Genomic DNA, 18,240 nt, shown 5'->3' with positions numbered 1-18,240 from the left:
CAAGAAAAAAGAGTGTGGAAGAGACATTAAAATCAAGCTCACAATGGATAAAGAAATTGGATTAACAAATTGTGGTACATTCATACGTTGGAATACTATTCAGGAATTAAAAGAACAAACTGCTGAAATACTCAACCATCTGTGTGAATCTCAATCACATTATGTTAAGTGAAAGAAGCCAGACTCAAAAGAATACATACAGTATGAGTTCATTCATGTGAAATTCCTGAATGAGCAAAACTAATCTACAGCGATAGTGATCAGGACAGAGGTTGATTGGGCAGGGAAAACAATTGATTGGAAAGGGGCACAAGAGAACTCCCTGAGGTGGTGTAAATATTTCATTATTGAATACAATTGCCCAAATACATCTCACTGAACCAACTGAGATCTGTGTATTTTATTTTATGTTATTTACGTATTTATGTGTTATGTTATTTATACTTCAATTAACACATAATACAAGCTCACCACTTTCTCCTTTGTGTTTCAAGTAGAATTTAATTTTTTATTATCCCATTGGGTCAAAAGAAAAATCTTTTCTTGCATTATCTTTTCTCCCAGATAAACAGAGGCCGAGATGGTAAATCTTTGCTGAGATTCTGGAGAAGCTGGGAGGCAGAGCAGAGCTAAGGATGTTCCTAAATATGACAACATCCCGAGTAAAACTGTCTTCCTCCCAGACAATCTAATAGGAAGTTAATCCACATTAGACAAGGGAAGAGAGACCAGAGATGTGGCAATTTCTCAGGAATAAGAGGACTTTTGGTGGAATGAGCCAGTGGAAGGCACTTATGTAAAACCACAGGGATTTGCTGGGGGCTTGCGGCCTCATACTTGCATGTGGGAGGGAGTTGTCAATTTAGACATTTTGGAGCTAGTGTTCCTAAGACTTCCTGTGTCGTGTAAAAAGAATATATAAACCCTTCTTGGAGAACACACAGAAGAACTTACTAAGATTTTTGTCGAGGAAGACATTGACATACTTACACCATGATCTTCTTGCATATATTAGTCTCCTATACTCTAGGGAAAAAAAGATTGATTTACGATTGTTTGTCTGTTTATTTTCCTAATAGTCTTTAAACTTGAAAGCAAGTATCTTGTGTTTTTGTCTATGAATTCCAAGCAGATAACCCAGTGCCTGGCACAGAATATTGTCTCTTCTTCATCTCCAAGTCACTATTCTTCAACACTCTCCTTCTCATCCTAAATCCCTGCTCCCCTCACCACTCTTCTGCTTATTTTCATAGCATTTGCCTGTTTATTGTCTCTTTTCCCCTCATGAACATTTAATCCAGAGAGTCAGAGACTTTGGCAAATAGCGCTAGATTCTGTTTGAATATTTGTTTAAAAATGAGTAAATGTACAACTTAGTGACTATAGTTAATAACACTGTATTGCATATTTGAAAGTTGCTAAGAGAGTAGGTCTTAAAACTACTCATCACAAGAAAAACATCTGTAACCATGTATGGTGACGTATGTTAACGAGACTTATTGTGGTGATCATTTTGCGATATATACAAATTTAGAATAGTTATGTTGTACACCTCAAACAAATATAATGTTATATGTCATTTATACTTTAAGAAAAAATATATAAATGAGTGTCCATAATAAATATTTATGAAAGGAATTGTATTATGACATAAAGGAGTCTTTCTAAATAGTTTTATAAAGATCACCAACTATGTGGTCTATGGTCTCTGAAGATGGTTATACAAAATTGTGCCCCATCTCTGTTGAGTAACCTCTTTTGCCCAGTGCTAGGAGCTCCACACTATTTCCTTCTCGTGAGACTGGATTGGAACCTAAAAGAGGCAACTAGGACAATTCTCAAATGGGAGCCATTGGGCAAAGAGAAGCGCAAGGAATTATCACCATCATATTTCAAGCTTCTACTGATTTTCACGAGAATCTGTAATTTTACAATGTGGTTTTCAAAGTCACTACTGAATGAGAGAGAGAGTGAGAGTAAAGAAAATGCAGTCATCATTATGAAAATACCTGTTGAGATTCTTGATGGCGTGACATTGCAGGTTATTTTTGACCCATCCAATATCCATAAAACAAATTGTCTGCCCAGAATGTGTTGTTGTATAATAATCACTCTCATTCAATCATTTCCTATCCAGCCATCTCTCTATCTACACTCAGTAGTTTTAATTATACGACACAGAAATACACAAACACACACTCCCCTTATGATTTCCTTGGTTTCAACGTGTGGGAATGAGAAATACAAATTCCTGAGAATTTTCAGGAATGTATGAAATTATAAATTATTCTTAAAATATTTTCAACATTCTTTATACTCTTTATTTATTATAGGTATCCAAAATTTGTTTGATAATTATAAATATTAGTGTATTAGTATACACCAAGTAGTGTAGATTATAGTGAATAGCCAAACACTGGAAAATGCCCTGTGAACATTATTGGGTAGTATTTGAATAACTAAACATTCAGATCTATCAATAAGATTGTGACACTAAACAGAATCACATATCAAGATTGCCAATTTTAGAAATTATTTCCTTCCAAAATTTGTTGTCTTGGAACATCACTCATAGGATTTGTATAAAGTATCCTGGGCATATCAACTTACTAATATTTATTTTATTTGCAATAATGACTAATGTTAGAAGCAGATGGGGCCATGAACACACACATGGAAACAGCTACAAACAAGACTGACTGATTAGATTATGACTGCTTCTCTCTCTGCTTCTTGTCCTGGTTCTGGAAATGTAGACTTAACTTTTGACTCCGTGTGTTACGTTTTCTGCTCCTGCTTTCCCCTTGACATGAGTGGACTCCTCTAAACAGTAACCTCTCTATGTTGGCTAGTTTTCTTTCATTCCTGCAGAAGAATTATAATACTTTTACCAATTTTCTAATTTCTCAACTACTTTCTCTCGGAGTTTGGATTTAAAAATAAATAATTGTTTTAGAAATGCTAGGAAAAAATTCCCACATGGAAACACCACTCTTAGCACTGTGACTAACCCTTCCTTTAATCCACCAGTTAAACAGTAAGGAAAGAAATGGAGAAATCTACTCTCACAACACATCAGAGATATTTTCATCATGTATTCTGGCCTTAAGGTACTTATTAATTAGTAGTGGAGACATGTACTCAATTAAATACACTACCTGATAAGATATATTTTAATAAAATTCAATGAGAGAGGCATAGATAGAGGACGTCTGTGGGAAGAGAGGTTGCTTTCTGGGCAAGTACTTCTTGGTAAGGCAGTTGATACCAAGGACAGACTTGCAAACCCAAAAGGCTGCATGCAGGTGGTAAACAGGAATTTGAAAGAAGTGGTGAAGGTGAAGGAGAGGAAAAATGAAGGAAACCTAAAGTAATTTTGCAAGTTCTGACTTCTGTTTACGCTGCCAGGAGGCTACCTTGTTAGGAGGGGATCATCATTTTCTCAAGGCAAACACTGACATTTAAGTCCCATCATTTAACTCACAATGTGCTGATACTCCACTCAATGTTTTAATCCAGAATGTAATAATTACATGGAACGACTCTTATATTAAGGGTATAATTTTTCATCAAGAAGGAGGAGCTCGTTCTATTCAGCAAAAATAAGTAGAGGAAGATACCTGGAGAAGCCCAGTAATTCAGTTGAAAGGACTGATCAACTCTTTAGAGCCTTTTCCCCAACAGAACAAAGTAACATTTCATTCTCTTCTTTTAGAGTTCCAGGTGAATTTTCTGTATGAATTGTGACATTAAATAAAAATGAAAGGAGGCATGAAAATGCAGTTGCAAACTTTCCTTTTGTTGGCATTCCAGACATTGCCTAGCACAGTGTGTACATTTAATTGATTCATTATGTTCTGATGTGACTTGGCCTGGATATGTTGATAAGCAACCAGCCAACCAGAGAGTTCTGTTTCTCTCTTCCAACATTGAGTTGGCAGCAAAGGCTTTTCGAATATATTGTTAAACCCATGACTATTTCCAGAATAAGTAAAGTTTTGCAGTTCTTCTCCTTATCCCCATGTGAAAACAGCTTAAAAATTAAAAGTATCAAAAGCAGTTTTGAAGAGAAAAAGAGGTAACAAAAACAAAAAATGTTAATCCAGGAAAAATATGAAAAATGGAGGAGGGTCTTGCTGTGATGATGGGAGTTTTATGTGCCAAATAAATCTACATAAGCTTCAGATTCCCTTTAGAAATTATCATTTTTCTGATTATAAAAGCAACACAATCTTTTTTTGTAAAAACATGAAAAAATGTGTAAATGAATAAAGAAGAAAAAAATTATCCTAATTCTATGAGTCACAGATAAAACTGTTAACTTTTTATTGTATTTTTATTCATCGTTGTGCATATGTAGTATTACAAAATTGGGCTCCTATTGTAAATAAATATAGGTTGGTACCTTACTTTTATCACTTATAGTTATAATGATAAATATTACTCTTTATTCTTAAATATTAATTTAAATATGATTTAAAGTATGTTGTGTTTATGTATCTAATATTTGAAGTTAGATTTTAATAACTTTTAATTTTATAAATATAGAAACAAACATATGTTTTCAGTTTTGTTTGACCCTGTCAATTTCTTGATGTTGTGATTTTAGAATAAGAATTATTGAATCAAAGAATAGAAACCTTTCTAGGCCTTTGGTATACTTAGCTATATGACATTCGGAAGAGTCATACCAATTTCTTAGATCAGTTATGATATCCACTGGCAGACACTCTCACTCTCTTCCTGGAGTTGTGAACTAAATTTTATGGGCTGGATCCAGACCCATGCCTCATAGGTTGTACCCTCCTTTATTTGTTCTGGGAGAGATGCTTCCTTTTAAGAACTGTCTCTGGAGCCCTCTTCACCTCATTTTTCCTCAGGGTAAATGAGAAGGTTTCTCAGTGTGGTGTCAGCTGTGAACACTGGAGAGGGAAGCTGATTCTGCTTGAGGGTTTGTCTGTGGTTGGGGCACAGCTACAGGAAGATGTTATAGCCATCCAGCAGTAGATGGGAGGAACAGTGGTGCCACCCATTGAGTGGCTCCTTGAGAAGCAGCCAATAAGAAGACAGAAGAGGTGAGGAAGGAGAAACAACAGAGGTTTAGTGAAAAACACAAGTATAGATATAAATGGGTCCTGCAGGCAGTGCTGGTGTCAACCAGAGGCAGTTTTCCATACTCCAGCATGACTGGCACATGGAAGGGGCTTAGTCAATGAATGCTAATTTCTGACCATTTCTTGGCATGGCAGAATGAGTGAATGAAGGTGACAAGTTGAGATATATGGAATGAAGGAAATTGATGCATTAAATACGCTAATGTTTGCCATTCATTCAAATCTAAAACAGTAATAAAATACATTTCTTTGAGTAAAATACATGTCTTTATGAATAGTCATTACTTAAGGCAACTTTCACGAGATAATTTAATATTATTGCTTCCTCAGGAGGCAGGATGTGTAAAGGTATCAACCTTTATTCCCAGGGTATATGGGGGGGGGGGGCGGGTTCCTGATAGAACAATTGCCCCTGAGTGTAACCACGGTGAGTTACAATCTTTAAAATATGGCTAGGACACTAGAGCTCCTGCATGAAAGTTTTGTCCAAATTTTTGAATCTCATTCAAAGCACCTCTAGAAAATGAGTGCAGATTGTGGATGTGGGGAAAATATGGCAAAAGAGAAATATCAACTGCAAAGGGTGGTAAAGTAAGTATTATAATTCTATATTTATCATTTAGAGTTTATTATCATGGCAAGTGACAGGTACCCACACTAGACCCCCTAAGCCTTCAACTGGTACTAGACACCGTTTTACCAAGACAGCATTCCTCAGAGCACCTTTGATATCCTTCTTTCCCAGAGTATAGATAAGGGGATTGAGTATGGGCACGACAAAGGTGTAGACCAGGGCGATTTGGCAGTCCTCATCATCAGAGGTGCCAGACTGGGCACTCAGGTAGGCCAGGCTGCATCAGCCATACTGCAGCAAGACCACAGTGAGATGGGAGGAGCTGGTAGAGAAGGCCTGGCAGTGACCCTCAGCAGAGCGGATGTGCAGGATGGCATAGATGATGAACACATAGGAGACACAGGTAAGCAGGAAAGAGACAGTCAGCACCAGGATGCCCACGACATAGAGGATGGCCTGGTGCACGTGGATGTCGGTGTAGGCCAGCCACAGGACCGGAGGCACAACACAGAGGAAATGGTTGATTTCCTGGTGGTGCCCACAGAAGGGCAGGGTGAAGATTAAGGATGTGAGCTGCAGGGAAAGGAAGAGGGCCAGGCCCAGGGAACTGGCCACCATCTGGATGCACAGCTTCTGGGTCATGACAAGGGTGTAGTGCAGTGGGTAGCAGATGGCCATGTAGAGTTCATAAGTCATGACTGCCAAGAGAAAACAGTCTGTGCTGCCAAGGGTGACAAAAAAGAACATTTGAGCCCCCCAGCCAGCCAACAGAATTGGCTTCTGGGTCCCAAAAATGTTAGAAAGCATCAAAGGCACCACAACAGAGGTGTAGCAGATTTCCAGGAACCACAGATTGGACAGGAAGAAATACATAGAAGGGAGCCGAGTCTGCACATCACCCAGATGATGGCTGTGTTGCCACAAAGGGTCATTAAGTAGAGGAAGAGAAATGCAGGGAAAAGAGGGCCTGAAATTCAGGTACTGCTGTGAATGCACAGAACACGAACTCAGTGGGACCTGACTGGTTGAGGACAGGGCTCCCAGCAAAAATGTCTCCAGCAAAAGAACAGAAAAGTGCTGAATCTTTCTTAGGTGAGTTGCTTTATTGCCTGAAGAAAAGCAGGGATTTTAAATTTGATTCTTTATTTGGAATTATCTATTTAGTATCCGGTTTGCAGTCTAAATGCTTGGAATGAATTCACAATAGAGTGTATGAAATATTTTTCCACGGAAATCTTCATGAATAGGATAGATCCTCATCTGTAGACATTTCTGGTGACAAAGACATGTAGATGTTCCTGGAGAAATCACTTTTTTACTCTGGTATTTTAAATCCAGTTGACGAGGGCTAGCTCCTTGCTTGTATTTAATTAAACTAAAGAGTTGTACAGTGATATATATATTCCAAATGAGATAAATGGATGTGTTGCTCACTTTTTGTGCAAACATTCTGATTGAAATATAACATATATACAGAGAAGTTCACAAATCCTAAGTGTACAGCTTGATTTATTTTTTAAGTGGTAAATACACCAGTGTAACCACTACCAAGGTTAAGAAATAGAACAATTCCAGTAACTTATAAGCATCCTTTAACCCTTCTTTCAGTATTTATCCCTCTTTTGACTTTTATCACTGCAGATCAGTTTAACTATGGTTAAATTTATATGTGCAATAACAAAGTATGTACTTTATTGTAACTGACTTCAACATTATGTCTGCAAAGGTTATTCTTGTTGTTTTGTGTAGCAAGACATTGTTATTTCCATTGTTTTCTAGTATATATCAGAGAGACTAGAAGCACCTGGGCCCACCTTCACAGGAACTGGGACATTAGTGATAGCCATTACTGTGACCTAGTACAGGCATGCTGACACAGAAGCTAGCAGATGCCATTGAATTTCTTCCTGTGGTCTGTTAGCACATAGGTTTGCCCCACCCACTAGAGCACTTATTTAATCCAGCTCAGCCAAGACAGGCAGCCCACCTTAGGGACTCACCCCAACCACCAGCAAGCCTACAGGGAACTTGTGGGCCCACATAGGTGGGTTGTATAGGACCTCTGTAGCAGGGTGAGTGGGTTTGCCTCAGTGGGGTGGGACTTGCACACAGGGTGGGACTACATTGGTGGGATGTGTGGACCTGTGGGCAGTGGGATGTGTCAGCTGGAGCAGATTTGTGCCACTGACCATCTCAAACAGTCACAAAGGGGATCTGCTCCACCTTCTAACACCTGGAAGGATTATGTGCTGCCACACCTGGGGCCAACCTCCCCACCCATAGTTGCACTCCTGAAATATCTAAGAAAAGCCTTGCAGACTGGAGGCCTACAGCAACTGTGAGCCCCTGAGCCTAGTAACCAGACATGCTGGGGGTATAACTCACTTAAGAGAAAAACAGCAACAGGTGTGTGCTACTAGAACTTGCAGCCAGCCATATTGGGGATTGTACCACCTGATAAAGTGACTAAAGTGATGATAGCAGCCGCATGCTGCTGAGCCTTGCAACCAGCTGGCCTCAGGCCAGCTTAGCTTACCCATGCACCCACAGCAAGAGCAACCCTGACACAACAGAAGGTACACATGTGGCCCACACAGAGGACACTCCTGGAACATTTGGAACTGGTGATGAGAAGGAAGACCATTGCTGGGCCCCATAAGGCATCTCTTACATGAGGCTACCTCTCTCTGATCAGGAGAGGTAGCTTATCTACATAATACATAGATACAAGCACAGAGAGGTAGACAAAGTGAGGAGACAAAGGAATATGTTCCAAATAAGGGAATAGGACAAATCTTCAGAAAAAGAACTAAACAAAACTGAAATAAACAATCTACCTGATAAAGATTACAAACTAATAGTCAAGGATGCTCACTGATTTTGGAAGAAGAACAGATGAACACAGTGAAAACTTCAACAAAGAATTGAAAAATATAAAAAAGCACCAAGTATAATTGAAGAATACAATAACAGAAGTGAAAAATTCACTATAAGGAATCAACAGAAGAGTAGGTGACACAGAAAAATGAATCAGTAAGCTGGATGAAAGAGTAGAGGAAATCATCCACACTCAACAGAAAAAAGGGAAAAGAATTAAAAAGAATGAAGACAGTCTAAGGGACCTCTGGGACAACATCAAGTAAACTAACATCCATATTATAAGTGTCCCAGAAGGAGAAGAGAGACAAAGGGGCAGGGATTCTGTCTGAAGAAATAATAGCTGAAAACTTTTCTAATCCAAGGAAGGAAACAGACATCCAGGTACAGGAAACACAGAGAGCACCAAACAAGATGAACCCAAAGAGGCTGACACTAAGACAAATTGTAATCCAAATTTCAAGAATTAAAGATAAAGAGAGAATCCTAAAAGCTCCAAGAGAAAGGCAACAAGTTACACACAAAGGAAATCCCATAAGGGTATCAGCTGACTTCTCAACAGAAACCTTATAGGCTAGAAGAGAGTGGCAAGATATATTCAAAGTGCTGAAAGGAAAAAACCTATAGCCAAGAATACTCTACCCAGCAGTTATCATTCAGAATGAAAGGAGAAATGAAGAGTTTTCCAGACAAACAAAATTAAAGGAGTTTATCACCAATAAACTGGCCTTACAAGAAATGTTAAAGAGACTTATTTAAGTGGGAGAGAAAAGACCACAAATAGGAGAAGAAAGTTACCAAGAAGAAAAATATTTGCCCTGGTAAGACAAATATTCAGTAAAGGTAACAGATCAACCACCTATAAAGCTAAAATGAAGGTCAAAAGACATAAGTACTAAAAACATAGATCTCCATGATAAGAGGTTAAGGGATACACACATACACACAGGTTAAATATCATATCAAAAACAAAATAGGGGAAGGGGAGTAAAACTGTAGGCCTTTTAGTAAGAGGTCAAACTTAAGAGATCAACTTAATAAAAATTGCTCTTTACATAGTTTATTATATATGAATCACATGGTAATCAGAAACCAGAACCTATAATAAATAACATATACACATAATAAATTATACATACACAAAATATAATAAATATATACACAAGAAATTAAGAGAATGGAATCCAAACATAATACTAAAGAAAGCTATCAAACAACAAGGGAAGAGAGCAAGCGAAGAAGAAAGGAACAAAGGAGAATTACTAAATCACCCAGAAAAAAGTAACAAAATGGTAGTAAGTACGTACTTTTCAATGGAAACTTTAAATGTCAATGGACTAAATGCTCCAATAAAAAGACATATGGTGGCTGAATGGATTAAAAAACAAGACCCATATATATCATGCATACAAGAGACACACTTCAGTCCTAAAGACACTCACAAAGTGGAAGTAAAGGTGTGGAAAAATATACTCTATGCAATGGAAATGTAAAGAAATCTGGGGTAGCAATACTTTTATCAGACAAAACAGACTTAAAAAAAAAACTATAACAAGAAACAAAAAAGAGTACTACATAATGATAAGGGGAACAATCCAACAAGAGGACATAACACTCATAAATATCTATGAACCCAACATAGGAGGACTTAAGTATATAAAGCAATTATTAACAGACATAAAAGGAGACATTTAAAGTAATACAATAATGGTAGGGATCTTTAACACTCCACTTACATCAATGGATAGATCATCCAAAAACAAGATCAAAAAGGAAACATTGGATTTAAATGACACATTAGATCACATGGACTTGGCAGTTATATACAGAACACTCCATCCAAAAACCACAGAATACACATTCTTTTTCAATGCACATGGAACATTCTCCAGGATAGATCACATATTAGGGCACAAAAAAGTCACAATAAATTTAAGAAGATTGAAGTAATACCAAGCATCTTTTCTGACCACAGTGGTATGAAAGTAGAAATCAACTACAAGAAGAAAGCTGGAAAAGCCACAAATATGTGGAGATTAAAAAAATGCTACTGAACAACAAATGGGTCAAAGATGAAATAAAAGGAGAAGTCAAAAAATACCTGGAGACAAAAGAAAATGAAAATACAACATGCAAAAAATTTATGGGATAGAGCAAAAGCAGTACTAAGAGGGCAGTTCATAGCAATATAGACTACATCAACAAACAAGAAAAATCTCAAACAACCTAACAGTGCCCCTAACGGAACTAGAAAAAGAAGGATAAACAAAGCCCCAAAGCAGTAGAAGGAAGGAAGGAAATAATAAAAATCAGAGAAGAAATAAATGAAATAGACTAAAATAAATAGAAAAAAATCAATGAAGCAGAGAGCCAGTTCTTTGAAAAGATAAACAAAATTGACAAAACTTTAGCTAGACTCACCAAGAAGAAAGAGAGAAGCCTCAAATAAATAAAACCTGAAATTAAACAGGAGAAATTACAGCAGACACCTCAGACATACAAAAAATTATAAGAGAATACTACTAAAAGCTATACACCAACAAATTGGATAATTTAGAAGAAATGGATAAATTCTTAGAATCACACAACCTTCCAAAATGAAATCAAGAAGAAATAGAGAATTTGAATAGACCAACCACCAGTAAGGAGATTGAAACAGTAATCAAAAACCTCTCAGAAAACAAAAGTCCAAGAGCAGATGGCTTCCCTGGTGAATTTTACCAAACACTCAAAGAAGACAATACATATCCTTCTCAAATTCTTCCAAAAAATTGAAGAGGACGGGAAGCTTCCTAACTCTTTCCATGAGACCAAAATTACCCAGATATCAAAACCAGACAATGACAACAACAAAAGAGAAAATTACAGGCCAATATCTCTGATGACTGCAGATACAAAAATCTTCAACAAAATACTAGCAAACTGTCTACAACAATACATTAAAATGATCATACACCATGATCAAGTGGGATTTATGCCAGGGATGTTTCAATATTTGCAAATCAATCAAGGTGAAACACCACATCAACAAAATGAAGAATAAAAATCACACAATTGTCTCAATAGATATAGAGAAAGCATTTGACAAGATATAACATCGATTTATGATTGAAAAACTCCTAATAAAATGGATATAGAAGGAAAATACCCCAACGTAATAAAAGCCATATATGACAAACCCACAGCTAATGTCATACACAACAGTGAAAAATTGAAAGCTATCTCTTTAAGAGCAGGAATCAGACAAGGATGTCCACTTTCACAACTTTCATTTAACAGTATTGGAAGTCTTAGCCAGAGCAATCAGGCAAGGAAAAGAAACAAAAAGGATCCAAATTGGAAAGGAAGAAGTAAAACTGTCACTATTTGAGATGACACGATTTTATATGTAGAAAACACGAAAGAATCCATGAAAAACTTTTGGGAAAAAATAAACAAATATAGTGACGTCATTAGGTACGGAATCGACACACAAAAATCAATTGTATTTCTATACGCTAACAATGAAATAGCAGAAAAAGAAATTAAGAATACAATCCCATTTACAATCACAACAAAAAAGAATAAAATACCTAAGAATAAATTTAACCAAAGAAGTGAAAGACATGTACACTGAAAAGTATAAAACATTTTTGAAAGACATCGAAGACACAAAGAAATGGAAAGATATCCTGTGCTCACGGATTGGAAGAATTAACAGTTAAAAAACCATGCTTCCTGAAGCAATCTAGAGATTCAATGCAATCAGTATCAAAGTCAAAATGACATTTTCACAGAAATAGAATAAAGAATCTTAAAATATATATGGAATGAAAAAAAGACCCCAAATAGCAAAGCAATCCCGAGAAAAAAGAACAAAGCTGGAGGCATCACAATCCCTCACTTCGAAATATACTACAAAGTTATAGTACGCAAAATAGAATGACACTGACACAAAAACAGACACAGAGATCAGTGGAACATAATCCAGAGCCCAGAAATAAACACACACATCTATGGGCAGCCAATTTTTGACAAGGGAGCCAAGAACATACAATGTAGAAAGGAGAGTCTCTTCAACAAATGGTGTTGGAAAAACTGGACAGCCACATGCAAAAGAATGAACACAGACCATCATCTTACACCATACACAAAAATTTACTCAAAAAAGGATTAAACACTTGAATGTAAGACCTGAAGCCATAAAGCTTTTAGAAAACATAGGCAGTAGACTCTTCAACATTGGTCTTAGCAGCATCTTTTCAAATACCATGTCTATTCAGCCAAGGGAAAGAAAAGAAAAAATTAACAAATGGGACTACATCAAACTAAAAAGCTTCTGCACAGCAAAAGAAACCATCAACAACCAAAAAGACAACCTAACAATTGGGAGAAGATATTTGCAAACCACATATCTGATAAGGGGTTAATATCCAAAATATATAAAGAACTCATACAACTCAACAACAACAGAAACAAACAACCCAATTAAAAATGGGCAATGTATCTGAACAGACATTTTCCCAAAGAACTACACAGATAGCCAACAGGCACATGAAAAGATGTTCAACATCACTAATTATTAGGGAAATGCAAATAAAAACTACAATGAGATACCACCTCATGTCTGTCAGAATGGCTATAATTATGATGACAAGAAATAACAAGTGTTGGAGAGAATGTTGAGAAAAGAGAACTCTCATACACTGCTGATGGGAATGCAAACTGCTGAAGCCACTATGGAAAACAGAGTGGAGATTTCTCAAAAAATTAAGGATAGAACTACCATATGATCTAGCTATTCCACTTCTGAGTATTTGTCCAAAGAACACAAAAACACAAATGTGTAAAGATATGTGTACCCCTGTGTTCATTGCAGCATTATTCACAGTAGTCATGACTTGAAAACAAAGTGCCCATAATTGGATGAATGAATAAAAAAGATGTGGTATATATACACAATGGAATACTACTCAGCCATAAAAATGATGAAATCTTGGCATTTGTGATAACATGGATGGACCTTGAGGGAAGTCTGCTAAACTAGCAAAATAAGTCAGATGGAGAAAGTCAAATACCATATGATTTCACTCATAATTAGAAGATAGAAATAACAACAACAGTAACCAAACACAGATACAAAGACTAGATTGATGGTTACCAGAGGGCAGCGGGGAGGGAGGAGGGAGAAAAAGGCAATAGGGCACATACATATGGTGATGGGTGGTAATTAGTGTTTGGGTGGTGAACATGATTAGTCTACACAGAAATTGAAATATAATGATATACACTTGAAATTTATAATGTCATAAACCAACGTTACCTCAATAATTTAAAAAAAACCTTTCATTTGTTTTAAAAATACTTGGTGAACTTTTAAAAAAAATTTCTTGTGATAAGAACACAACATGAGACCCACCTTATTAACAAATTTTAAATGTACAATACCTTTAATTACCTCATAAATCATACAAAAATATCTAAGTAAATTAAACATAGGGACAAAAAGAAAGTATACATTTTTAAAGGTACAGTATTGGATGACCAACTGAATCAAATGTTCTAAATTAGCTATATATTTATCTAAGGTAGTAAAATATAAAAAAATCATTCTAAATGTCCAATATTAGGGAATAGCTTAATAAATTGTAGAACATCAATACTATTAATATTAGGTAGTCACAAAAAGTATAACTTTGAACACTGAATTGAAAAAGAAAAACATTTACGACTTACTGTGAGATGGAAATACTATATGCTCTCATTGTAAGAGTGTAAAATATGTTTGTAGGAATGAGGTCATCTGAACAAATAAATATATCAGTTTAGGGTAAAAAGGGAAAATAAGTCTGAATATAGCCTTCATATGCACTTAATCACACGTTCAGTTATAAGAACCAGCACAGACTCTTTTTACTGACCATTGCCATGAATCTAAAAGGCAAGCTGTCTTCACTCACATGGATTTTAGATATTTTGAACCTTTATGGATAAATTTGATGTGCTTACTTGGACTTCAGAAAAGACCTTGACATGCACTGCTGCCTCTGCCATAAAGCACATTCCTTTCCCTTCTCTTGGCTGGTTTGTCATCTCTTAAGTCATAGTCTATCACCTCAGAGAGGCCTTCTGGAACACAAAGCAGCACTCTGCCCCTATCATATCTATCACATCACTCTTTCACACTCAGTCCCCAGTGTCCCTACCCTGTTCTGCCTTTTCTTTATAGCTTTCACCCCTCTAATATAGTATTAAATGTTTTTATTCTTATTTATTGTTTATTATCTGTCTTCCTCCCTTCAAGAATATAATCTCTATGAGGGCAAGATTGTTGTCTGTTTTGCACCCTGAAGTATCCCAAACATTGGAAATATGACTTGGCTCATAGTAAGAATTCAACAAATGTTTGTTACATATTGAACTTGTTACATATTGAGTAAAAATACACATTATTGATAACAAACATGAGACAGAGAGGCTGCATGTGGCTACAAATTAATGGCAGCAATGAGGAGAAACTATGTGATTTTAAGTACATAATGTCTGGAGGGAGGTGGAAAGGAAGAAAAAACTAAAAAAAAGCATGGTTAGCCTAAGAGTTAGTAATATAGCTACAATTACAAATATATATGTATGTCTTTAAGGACTAGGAAAATATCAGCAGAGGGAAAACTTGATCAAGAAACAAGTAGGATAAGGAAACGTGAAACCAAAGATCAGAGAGAGTGATTATGGAAAAATTCTTCATAAAATTTTTGCTTATCAAGAAAAAGACATAGATCATAGAATTTTCTAGCTGGAAGGATCCATGAAGTCCATTTAACTCAACATCACATATCACAGATGAGGAAACCCACATAAGAGCTTCACTACTTGCCCAAGGTCAACAGTTACCACATGGCAGAGCCATAACGAGACCCCACATCTCCAGATGCCTAGACTAGTGTTGAGTTAGTGCATTACACATGTTCCATGAGCTCACGCTGAAATGAATGTGTGCCTTTGACAATGCTCACTGGGAGACTGTCTGGAACACAACATCAGTAAGTTCCCTACTGGGTATAGGAAAGGAATGAGGATACCCAATTGGAATTCCCAGATAATCATTGTCTATGGTGACCATGCAGAAAAGTTGCCCATTAATCTTGATTAGTTGATCAACTCAGGAAATTTTTCTCAAATATTTTCTTTAGTTGGCTTCAGTTTAAGAGGAACCATTGGGGAAGTTCCTCCTCTGTGGGGACCCATTAATTTTAAAGAAATTTCATAAAGAACGCTAAATGATCTGACTAAATCAGCAAGATTGGACAATGAGTGGATGTATCAGAGTCTGTTTTCTATCATTTAGGAGGGGTCAGATCTTCTCATTCAGCACTTGATTTAGGATTATTCCAAGTATCATCCTTCCAAAGTATGTCCCTCTCACCCTGCTCCACCCTGATCATAAATTTCTAAGCTGTCTCTTCTCCTGAATTTTAGCATGCAAAGGACTTTCCTACATTCTCATCTGGATATTATAGAGGTATTGTATACTGTCTACTTGTCCTCTCTGGGAGATACTGCACAACATGAAGTTCATGCGTCCTCTTTCCATTTTACTCTGTAAGAAGAGGATAAGTAGGGTCAACGAACCCCCTGGAAGAATTCTCTGTCCTCTGTGGCAAGAACTCTTAACATCTCTGCAAAAGAGTTAATCTGCTCTTTAGTGAATTTCCTTAGGTGGCTGATGGAATGAAGCGCCTTTTAAAGCGGTAGGAGAGCATCTCAACAGACGTAATATCTTTAATTGATTTTATTTCTAAAAATAATAAAATACAAATTTCTACAGTGCATTACAATACAATACGTATATATCAACATTGAATTGTGGAAAACAAATGAGTTATAAGAGTAGGTACTACTATCCATTTTTACAGATACAGAAAAGGGAACTCTGATAAATGGTTGAATTACCCAGCATCATATACGTAATAAGTGTAAAACTAGGATGAAACTTTGGTCTTTTGCCTTTTTTTCACTATTTATTTCACAGAACTACCCTAAAGAGTATTGCATGGACCTCACTTTTTTCAAGTAGCATCATTAAATCATCAGCATTTAATAGTGCTCTGTGAAAAAAAAGTATTTCATGGTAAAATAGAGTTGGAAAATTTTGAGGTAAAATTAAGCTGTTTGCTTTACAACAGAACCTCACAGAACTTTGCTGTGCTAATATGCGTCGTGAATCTTGATAAAAGGTGTGAATGTTTTCTAACTTGACCACAAAAACTTTTTATTTCTGGAGTCTCATGAAAAATTCTGTTCCACTTGAAGGAGCACAATTTAGAAATTCATTCCTCAGAGGGTGTTTAAACTATTTTCTTATGTGTCGTGTTCTCTTATCAGGCTGAAGTTGGCAATCATGTCTTATAATTTTTTTAGATCCCTCCACATAAGTAAGCCCAAGAATTGAGTTCATAACACTCAGCAAATGTTTTATTTATTGATAAAGCATGGTGGCCTTATAGTTGATGAGAAGAAACTTTTTTGGAAGTTCAGAAAAGGAGCACCTATCACTAGAATTGGGGAAAGATGAGGATCAGGGAAAGCTTTCTGGGGGAGATGAGACCTAAACTAAGCTCTGAAGGAGGAGTAAGACATAGCTAGGGAGTGTGGAGAAGAGTGTCCAAGGCAAATAGAATAGATGATGAAAGATCCGCAGAGCAAGAGAGACTATGGAAGACAATGAAAGTGGTTCAGTACGGCTGGTGTGGAAAGTGAAAGAAGGAGAATGGGAAAAAAGAAATAACTATGAGATGACAAGGAGAGCATTTAACGTCCATGACTGTTAATTCTCATAACAACTGTGTAGGGTAACTATAGTATACTCTCCACAGCTAAATATCTGAGATCCATAGAGGTTAAAAGTAACTTTGTCCATGGTTCTAAAAGTAGTAAATGGCAGATCGAGAACCCACACTTTTGTTTAGAGATCAAATGTCTCCTAAAGGTGTAATCAACTTGGGTTGCCATTAGGGAAAATAGTTTGGGGCAGGAGATGTTTTAAAGAGTTCTCAAATATTTCTACAAAAGCTGTTCCTCCCCTTACCTGTGTTCATAGCACCAGACTGAATTTGGGCACAGTTTTCAGCAGCACTGCCAGATCCGTACTGAGTATCCTTTCTGCCTGGATGCTTGCACTCTCTTAACTAAGTTACACAGCCTTTGATGTAGATGAAAAGTGATATATACTAAAGGCTGTGTGTAGACCCCACTCTCTGTTAATTTGTCACGTGGAATGTGGATTCTGACCTCAGGTACACTCATAACTAGCCATAAGCCTCTGAATAAGGCTTAATCTTGGTGGATCTCAGTTTTTGCATGTAGATTATCAGAGGTTAGAACTAGATACCTCTTGAGTTCCCTTGTAGTTCCCAGGTATAGGAATTCAACTTTATATATGCTTTATAAATGAGCATGTATATGACCTATAACTTGGCTCTCTATGGTTTCAAGGCTCTCCCTAACATTAAACAAGTTTTCTGGTTTTAAAAGCATGGTGTTTATGAATTAGCAATATGCATACATTACACACTGTAATACTGCTTCGTTAGCCATTGAGGAATAATTGTTACCCGGATGAGGTTCCCAACATTATCAAACTTATTGGTTCAACAAGCACATCAACAGTTTAATTGGTATGCTTTCCACCATTCA

General features: G+C 36.7%; 1 pseudogene; it reads right to left on the bottom strand.

Moving 5' to 3' along the window:
* Positions 1-641: 641 nt before the first annotated feature.
* On the bottom strand, positions 642-7,535 carry LOC124229069 (olfactory receptor 10Q1-like; annotated as a pseudogene).
* Positions 7,536-18,240: the final 10,705 nt, after the last annotated feature.

Source organism: Equus quagga, chromosome 17, assembly GCF_021613505.1.
Source record: "Equus quagga isolate Etosha38 chromosome 17, UCLA_HA_Equagga_1.0, whole genome shotgun sequence".
Lineage (NCBI taxonomy): Eukaryota > Metazoa > Chordata > Mammalia > Perissodactyla > Equidae > Equus > Equus quagga.
This window is presented reverse-complemented; position numbering and strand designations above follow the sequence as displayed.